Source organism: Streptopelia decaocto (assembly GCF_964273445.1).
Source record: "Streptopelia decaocto genome assembly, chromosome: 5".
Taxonomy (NCBI): Eukaryota; Metazoa; Chordata; class Aves; order Columbiformes; family Columbidae; genus Streptopelia; species Streptopelia decaocto.
Window position 1 is genome coordinate 62232951 of NC_138659.1, and position 9010 is coordinate 62241960.

Genomic DNA, 9010 nt, shown 5'->3' on the forward strand with positions numbered 1-9010 from the left:
AATCAGTCCCGTCAGTAGCAGGCTTGTAGCCTACTCTTTCCTTTGACATAGTTGATCTAACTGCGGAATAAGTCACATGTTAACAGCTGGACAGAAAAACCACCCACAGATGTTGCTTAATAGGAGCCTGAGTAAGTCCACCCACTGCTGGTACATTTAGTCCTCCTAGAGGAGGCAGGTGTATAATCTAGGAAATTTTCCAGTTCAGCCCTTAGAGACATGAATCATTAATGTTCAGTGCAAAGAAACAATGCTTGTTTTACCCCCGGAGGGAAAAAGAGAAAGACCACAAACACAAAAAAAAGGCCTAGGACATCTGAGAGAGAGCTCACAAGCAGGAAGCAGTTAGTTTTCCTTTATGACAAAGCTAGCTACTGGTTTTCACTATAAGAAATACCACAGCAGCCTCTCCCAGTACTCTAAGGTACTTTTTCATGTGTTATCTAGAGCGTTCACACTGTCTGCAAGCCAGGGTCAGAGGCATCGGGCTGTGAATCACTGGAGTGGTTGTTAGTCACCTCTGCTCCTGGCGGCTCTAGGAAGTGTGTTCCTCTAGTTTTGCTTGAGGGAAACGGGCTCCTGGATTCACCTGGGATGAATCTGAGCAGTGGAGGCAGCTATAGCCGGTCCCTGGTTGGCCTCGTGGTCCCCTGCCTGCCTAAGACAAAGCCCAAAAAAAGTCATTCACGCACAGAGCACTGTGTATTCCCATAACCTTGAAAATGGCTAAGTAAATAATAGCATGAGAAAAAAAAGAAAAGCTACTTCTTTTTTTTTCCTTTTCTGAGTTTTTGTCATTGTCTTTCTGGACCTTTTCCAAAATGGGAGTATTTTTTATAGGCAGAGTGTCTCAAACCTGAAACAAGTTGCTGTCCTGCCTGCTGCAGGCAATGGGGACACCGGGAGAGCACCAGAACAGCCATCCCAAATGTCAGCGTTGAGGACTGTCAGCCAAAAAGCTTTTCAGTGGTACTGGAACATCAGCTGAATTACGTGGCCTCTTGAACCAGATTATTTTGCCTATGCAAACTGGAACTTTCTCTATATCCAGCAGCTCTGCTGTTTTAAACTGGTTGAGTGTATGGTTCAAGACCACTGCTGCTTCAGTTCTCTTGCTTGGTATTTTGTTCTTACTTCAAAAAGCTTCACTGAAGGAAAGAACCAGAAAGAAAAGGGCATTTCAGTTTTGATCACTATGATTTACTAGAGAGATGACAGGCTGTGGAGCTGCTGTCTGGTCCCTACAAGGTGTGCATAATGCAGTTAGTCACAGGGCAACATAAATAGACACTTTTGAACTGTAAGCACTTTTGTGACTGGTAAACACACTGCAGCCTCATCTGGGAAAATGGCACTTTTTTTCTGGTGTTTACAACACAGCTGACAACAGCTCTAGAAAGTTTTCTGCTTTTGGCAGAGTTCTTAGTTACGAAGCCACGAGTTTCATTTGGCATTAATCAAGAGCTGAGTTAACCATATATTTTGATGTGATTGTTGACTTCATAAGGATATTAACTGAATTCTAGTTCCTTATCTATTTTTGTTGGAGTGAATAGCCTCGTCCTGGAAAAACTAAAAGCAAAAATCAAAATCCTCTTGGGAAAAATGCTTGACTCTGGGGATGAGAAAGGGGTTGTTTTCAGTTCCCTCAGTTGGGCCAACTGTTTTGGAAGATTTGTTCAATGACTTGTGACTGCTCTTTGTCAAACAAATGGGAGAATATTAACTCCAGCCTTGAGCTGTTTTGGGGAGCTGGCATGGAGTTGCTGGGAAATATCCAAGGAGAAGCAATAGCAGCTGTTTGAATGCATAATCACATTATACTGTCTTGGGGAAAAAAATCACCATTTTTTTTTAATTGTATCTAAGAGTAGACTTTCTTCACCAATGACATCAAATGAGGTGGGAAAAGAGGAAGAGTTCTCACTGACCACGTGTTCATGCAGCAAGAATTACACTTTGTACTGTGATAGAAAAGATGAACCTTTGGATGACATTCACAACCATGAGGAACTATAAACACCATCCAGGGCAGACCTAGGTGAGTTCAGCAGCTATTGACATGCTTGTTCCATCCCTCCACAGGTATTGCAAATGAGGTGGCTTTTATTCAGTGCCTTGAAGTCCTGAGACTGAAGGTGTACCACAAAGAAGAGCAGATGAAGGCTGAAATACACAAAAGCTTTTTTTAAAAAAACACCTGTACTGACAGATGGCATACCAGAAGAAATGACCAATGTGCTATTCAGTTGTTGAAGGTCCACTCCAACGATCTGAATTTATAGGGAGTAATTTCCTTTTCAAATAAGCATATTTCCCTTAATCACAAATTATACAGTAATAAATAGTTCCTCTTTAACTGGCTTTGGCACAGATAAAATCAGACCTATTTTATCAGGAGAACCCCTCAGATTATAGAATCATTTTGCATGAAGGTCTTATGCTTTTTCAACTTGGAAACATTTTAATCTGTCATTTCCAGACAGTCTTCTAAACAGTTTGTCCCCAGCACAACAGATGAGCTCTGCATGCCATGTTTCATTGGCAAATTAACAAGGACACGAAAAAACTGCATCAACATATCATAAAAAATGCAAAAGCATTGAACACTTAATTACAGTTTGAGCTGTTCCAAAGGGCTCAGTAGCTGAAATGGTCGAAGAGACACAGTTTCTAAAACTGACTGACTGTCTAAATCACATCTAATTTTCTGGGATCTGTTGGTATCAGTAGTGGTGAAATCAGAGATAGATGAATTGAGCAATCCACTGTGGGTACTTGTGTGCAGGAGAGTGTCTGATTCAGCAGCCACTGATGTTCATCTGGCAGATGCAGTTCATGAAGTCACCTGCCTCGAGGTGTAGCATGAGTGAGTGTGTGGTTGGTTTCCTCTTGACAACAGAAGCAGACTTGCTCAAGCTAGCCAAGCCATTTGCAATGCTGCTCCAACAGGCTGTTCATACGTTTGCAAGGCAAGGTCTGATCATGACAGCTCTAGCTTTGCCATTTACCGAGACAAGAGCACAGTGCAATCCTGGGCCACTTTCTTCTCCCAGTTTTTTTTGGGGTGCCTGTTCCACAGCAGTTTCTTTTCAGTGATAGGACTGCTAGCGTGGAAACCATATGTTGTACCTCAGATATGCCTCAAAGCATGTGCTGGATGGGAGGGATCACTTCCACGCATGAGGAGGAAGATGCTGTGCAGGACCCATTCCAGGTTGCAGATGATGGGTTTTCCAGTGGGTGTTGTTTAACATCCTCATATGGACTGAGAAGATTCAGTCCCACTGCACTACAGACTCAAATGCATGACTGAGTCTGTGGTTTAGTGAGTTACTACCTTTAGCAGATCTGTGGTAGGAAAGTTCCATAGTAAATACAAAGTAAAGCATATCAGTTTAAACCTGTTGCCTTGATACTATCATTTACTCTTTAATTGTTATATCCTAAGAAAGTAAAGTGTTTAACTATTATGACTCAGGTGTTGGGCAGTAATTTATTAAACTGAGGAACCTCCGTGTTGGATCCCCCAGAGACACCTGCAGGAATTTTCCAGGGGCCTGCTGTACCCTGAGGAGTCACGATGGCTGCAACATCTCCTCCTCGGTCCATGTGGCAGATGTACTCCAACCCCAACAAAAGCAAGAGAAGCTTCTAGGCTGATGGACCAATATGGTCATGTATACACCCCTTCCCTTGACAGACAGAGCCTTTGACCAACGAGATGCCTCAGTTGAGAGAAGTTTTGGGACCACTACCATAAATGATCACAGCTCAGACTCAAGTAGGTATAAATGAAGCTCCATTGAGTAGGTCTTCCTCAGAGCAGTAGGTCTGCAGTTAAAAGCTGGCCTCTTTAGACTGGCTGTCTAAGGAACATTCCTGGGGGACCAAGAGAGACCTTGCTGATTCGGTGAGTGATGTGGGTGCCCTGGAGAGTCCTCACTTGGACACAGAGTGGGAAGATGTGCATTTTGAATCATCACTGTAGAGTTTTGGGATCTGATCCCCTTGAGTTTGAGTCTGTTGTGTAGGAACTGAACTCCTAACCAGTATCCAAATCTGTGTTTTATAATTTTGTCGGAGTGCTGAATAATTTTGGATAGACTCTGTTTGTAGTTGTTTCTTTTTGCTAAACAGTTCTGGTTAGAATAGTGTCTGTTTGGAGCTTGTTGCCTGCCTCAATTGACTTTTGGGGTGCTCTGCGACAGTACCATTGGAAGGAGCTTGTTGAGTGAACTCAAAGGAAAGCAGGAGTCTTTACTTTCTTCATAAATAACCTCAGAGCAAAGGAGGAGGTGTCGTTCCTAAAGATATGGAAGGGAGATGGGACCTTTTTTACAATTTATTTAAAGACCTTTTTAGGAAGAGGATTGAGAGTGAGTAAGACTATCTCAGTCTTACTTTGTAACAGCACAGATGGCAATGGTGTGCTTCACATCCCCAGGAGAAACTGCTGTCTCTTTTGGGAAAGGGGATGTCTGTCAGGGGCTTGCTGCTGACTTGAGGTGCAGTTGGAATGGGAAGGAAGGAAAATGTTGCGGCAAATCTTCCTGCTTGGGTGGAAGAAGCTAAACAGCAGCGCTTGAGTGTGCATTCCCGTGCCAACAAAATCTGGGAGTTGGAGGGGGTGACAAGCTGTTCGCTGTGCCCTGTTTGCGCATTTCTGTTTTGGCTGAGTTCATTTTTGGATGCCTGGAGACATGGCTACCGGGAGTGGTCTCATCTCTCGCAGGCCCAGCAGCAGTGAGAACAGTAAATTGGGTTTTCAGGGTGAGTATGGGCTGCCAAAGGAGCCTCGGTTCTCTAGTCCTTCATCTTTTTGTTCCATGAGCATTTTTTGCAGTATTTCCTCCTTTCAAGTCTTGAAAACAATTTTGTCACTTTTCTAACTTTAAAAAGCTGGGTCTTGATTGCCTTATTTTATATCTTCCTGGCAGTTCCTAAATGTTCTCCCTGCAAAAAAACAGTGAAGTTAGTTTTTGAGACTGTAAAGAAGTGTTACAGAGTAGTTTTATATAAGCCAGATTAATGGTTTTAGAAGACGATGCATTTGTCATAAGGCAGCGTTTTGGCAGCAAACTGAGCTTCAGTGAGCAGTTGTTTTCAATCTTGTCACGCGTCTTCGAAGAGCTAACCTGAATTTTCTCCTGAATTTGGAGTTTCAAAAAAATCATGACTCAATCTTACAATAAAAAAAAAGAGAAAAGGCAAAACTACCTCCCTACATTTTCAAAGTATGTGTTCTGATTGAGAGAAGAAAGGATTTTTAAAATTCCTTCTCTGTACCTCTTTTGTCTGTGTCCTCCTAAATTGCAGTTTTCCTTGATGAAGCTAAAGTAATCACATAGAGAGATTTATGTGTTACAAATGAACACCCTGAAATTGAAAGTAAAATAGAAACTGGGAAATCTAGAAGAGAAATCTTTTTGTAGTATTTCTGGGGGTCACATATTGGAGTTTCTTCTTTAAAGAAAGCAAATTCCAGTGTCAGCACCCTATAGGAATTATAAAAGGATTCGGAAATAGCATTTCATCCTGTGTAAGCTACAAGCAGAGAAACTGTTCCAGTGATAAAAAAGCAAAAATAAATAGCTGGAAATCTTTATCACTGTCATTCTATTTCAGAGTAGAAGTCTGATAAACCACCCAAAATGGTTGCTTGAACCTGTCCCTTGGGAGCACATGAGGACGGCAGTCTGCAGGCTCACACTGGAGTGTGGGCAGAGCAGGAATTCTTTCTTTTAATGACACTGGCCCTGCGAATTGCAGTATGTGAACTCAGTTGGGCCCTGAGTGACAGGCTTTCCTAAAAAAGACTTTTAGGTAATGTGGCAAATTCAGACAGTTCAAGGTTGTTCCCTTTGGCATATTTCCCTTTATTTTTTTTCCCGTCTCTAAAATGAAGCCTGACAGTGGTCCATTACACTTCTCTTTGCAGTGTTCAGTGAATCTCGTTTGCAACTCAAGGGAGGTGAAAACCTGAGTGCAGAAGGACCAAGTCTGGAGCAGGAAACCGTGGTGTTTTTATAGGGACAATTAAAACCTAATGCATGGGGCTATTGTTCTTTAAAAAAAAACCAAAAAGAGCATAAAACAGACCAGGAGGTCCATCAGAGAAAATTTCTGTTTCAATAGCCAGCTCTGGGACTGTGCTAGTGATCACGTACACCAGAAAGGTGAAGTGTTTCATGCTGAGCTTCCAGGTATTTGCTTTTATAATGCAACATTCTGAAAGATGAGCAGGCTAGAACAGAGTAAAGAGGAGCCAGGATGACAGTGTTCACATTCTGATTTCCGCCCACCCCCCCATTCAGTGTGTTTTACCTGCCTGGATCAAGTATCTTAAATGCGTTGGTGCCCTTTTCTGTGGCATTCCCTGGCACCGAGCACAGACAGGTGTGGAGGTCCATGGCACTGCTGGGGTGGGAGCTGCAGGGCTGGAGCTGGGCCCCTTCTGCAGAAGCTGTTTTTCTGGCTGCTAGGAGCCTCTGGGTTTACCTGAAGAGCTGCAGAAGCACATGAATATTATCACTTTGAAGCAGAACATAGTTAGCTGTGAGGGAGCTGACACCTCGGTGCTGACCTTGAACTGTGAAAACCCCTCCTGAGTGCTGTGGCAGAGCCCGGGGCTGAGGCGGGGAGGGTGTGGGGACCTCCCTGGGGTTGCCTTCAGCAGGTTGAGAGGGAAAAGCTGAAGCTATTTCAGCTGGCACAACAGCCTTTGAAAGACAGGGGGGAGAAAAAGCTCTTTTATTTCCCCACTCGGAAAGTCCCCTGTGAGCCAGAGTATTTCAGAAGGTCATTCCTAGAGAACACAAGGGACAGAGAGGTCCTTCTCATCCCACTCCCCTTGACGTGCCCAAGAGCAAAAGCCGGAGGATTTCTGTGCTCCCTGCCTTGCTGTCAGTGCTCGCCCCTTTCCCTTTCCCTTTCCCTTTCCCTTTCCCTTTCCCTTTCCCTTTCCCTTTCCCTTTCCCTTTCCCTTTCCCTTTCCCTTTCCCTTTCCCTTTCCCTTTCCCTTTCCCTTTCCCTTTCCCTTCCCCTGTCAAGGGGCTGAGACCTGTCACACCATCACACCAGGAGGCATCTTCCGGAGGTCGGAAGAACAGGAGCAGCCATATGAGCAGGACCAGTCTTTCTCCACAAAGTCTCCAGAATTAGACTGTAAACACACGAACTGCAAGAAGCTGATATATTACAGGGTACCTTGCCCAGGGAAAATTGTGTTCTTTGTTCCCTTTCAGTCAAATTTGATTTTTATCCTTAAATACACAGATTTCTGTCTGTTCTAAAATACCTTAAAAGAAATTGGGCATTTGCAGGCGTGTTCTAGGTGTGAAAGTAGGTGATTGCATTTTGTTTAACAGATTGTTTCTTTGTCTGTAGGCTGTGGATTTGCTACAGGGACTCTGAAAGCTGTGGGGTCACATAGCGACTGTATATTAACTAAGGCATTTGAGGGTTGCTGAGATTAATGTCTCAACAGTATTCAGTGTGCTGGTCAACGTGCTGATCAACATGTGTCCAGCTTTGTTTTGTACTACCTGTCAAATGAAAAAACAGGATTTTGCAATAATTATGACTGTTATTCAGGGAATTGGTTATAAATTAAAGGTCATGTAACAAACCAAAACCAAAAAAATCCAGCCTCAGAAAGAGAAGACAGTGATGAAAACATCTAGTACTAGGAAGTTGAAAAAATAAAGCTAAACCTTAATGTTCACAGAAACTTGACACAGGGGTTACAATGTATTTGGTGACTTTCCTGGATCTTAGTGCCTGTTCCAAGCACTGAAAATAAATGCAAATCACTCTGGGAGCAAGTAATCATCAAAGGCTTCATTCCTTTTATTCCCTTTCTTGTAATTTCTCTTTCAAATCCTGATACTTGCTTTGCAGAGTTTATTATTAACAGCTGTGCCTGAGACTAGGGAGAGAGTTGCAGGAGGAGAAATAAAGACATTTTTTCCTTAGATAATGTCTCTTCCTTGGTGTTGAGCAACTTCGTTGTGGTGTGGCAGGGTGTGGGACTGAAATGGAACTGATAATCTTTGAAAAATCACCTGAACAACCCATTTAACTTCCAGGCTGCTCTGTATTCATCTCTGGGACCAGTGTGCAGAAGAGTAGTCAGTCAGTACAGCTGTTTGCGGTATCCGCCATATAACGCCAGCATTCAGTTAAAAGAAGGGCCAAAAGACACATTTCCATTTGACACCAAGTACACAGAAGACACAACACAGCAGGAACCACCTCTCTTTTGTGTGTTGGTTTACCAGGGCTTTACCCAGCTTGGTAACTACCAGCCATAATAATCCTAATAATATCCTTTCCTCCTGAGTCAATCCCAAATTTTTCCCAGTGAAGACAGTCACTGAAGAAGCACAGAGCAGCTGCTGCGCTGCTCCGGGTGCATTTGTTGGGGCCAGCAGAGAGAATAAGGGCAGATGCTCTTCTCCCTGCATTGAGCTGTGCTGTAGGGCAAAGACAGAAAATACTTCATGTCAAATCAGAGCTGCCATGTACTGTTTGTATGGCTCGAGAGCACTGCTGCTCTGGCTGACCTGTGTAGCCAAATGTCTTTTGGCAGAACCCAGAGGAGAAGAGAGGTGATGTATGTCTCTTCTTACTGTGGAATCAGGGTGCAAGTGTCTGAGATTTCTAAACACAGGTTCAGAAATGTTCCTGTGCCACTATTTTTAGGAATCACTTAAGCCTCTTCTCTCAGAGAGTGGTAAAGCAAGGATAATATTGAGATGATCAGAATGCCTCATCTTCTTTCATTTAATGTGCCAGGTGGAATAGTCTCTGTTAAGTCCCTCTAAATTATTAATTCTTATTTTTCTTCCTAGGTAGAAATGTAAGTTTTTTTCTCTACAACTTCCTGACAGATATTAAAACATGATAAAATGAAAATGGCTTCATAATATAGTTCACTGGGACTCCTCTCCTGAGAACAGAATGGAGCAATGCAGAATTAATGTTGATTATATCACTGCTGCCTTCT

The 9010-nt window shown here is 43.1% G+C and overlaps 1 long non-coding RNA gene across 1 annotated transcript; it reads right to left on the reverse strand.

Moving 5' to 3' along the window:
- Positions 1-566: 566 nt before the first annotated feature.
- Positions 567-7877, reverse strand: LOC309440272. Its single transcript, XR_014184168.1, has 3 exons — positions 7064-7877; positions 6328-6722; positions 567-4956 (listed from the first exon to the last, which is right to left on the reverse strand). It is a non-coding gene; the product is annotated as an uncharacterized lncRNA (long non-coding RNA).
- Between the last annotated feature and the right edge of the window lie 1133 nt (positions 7878-9010).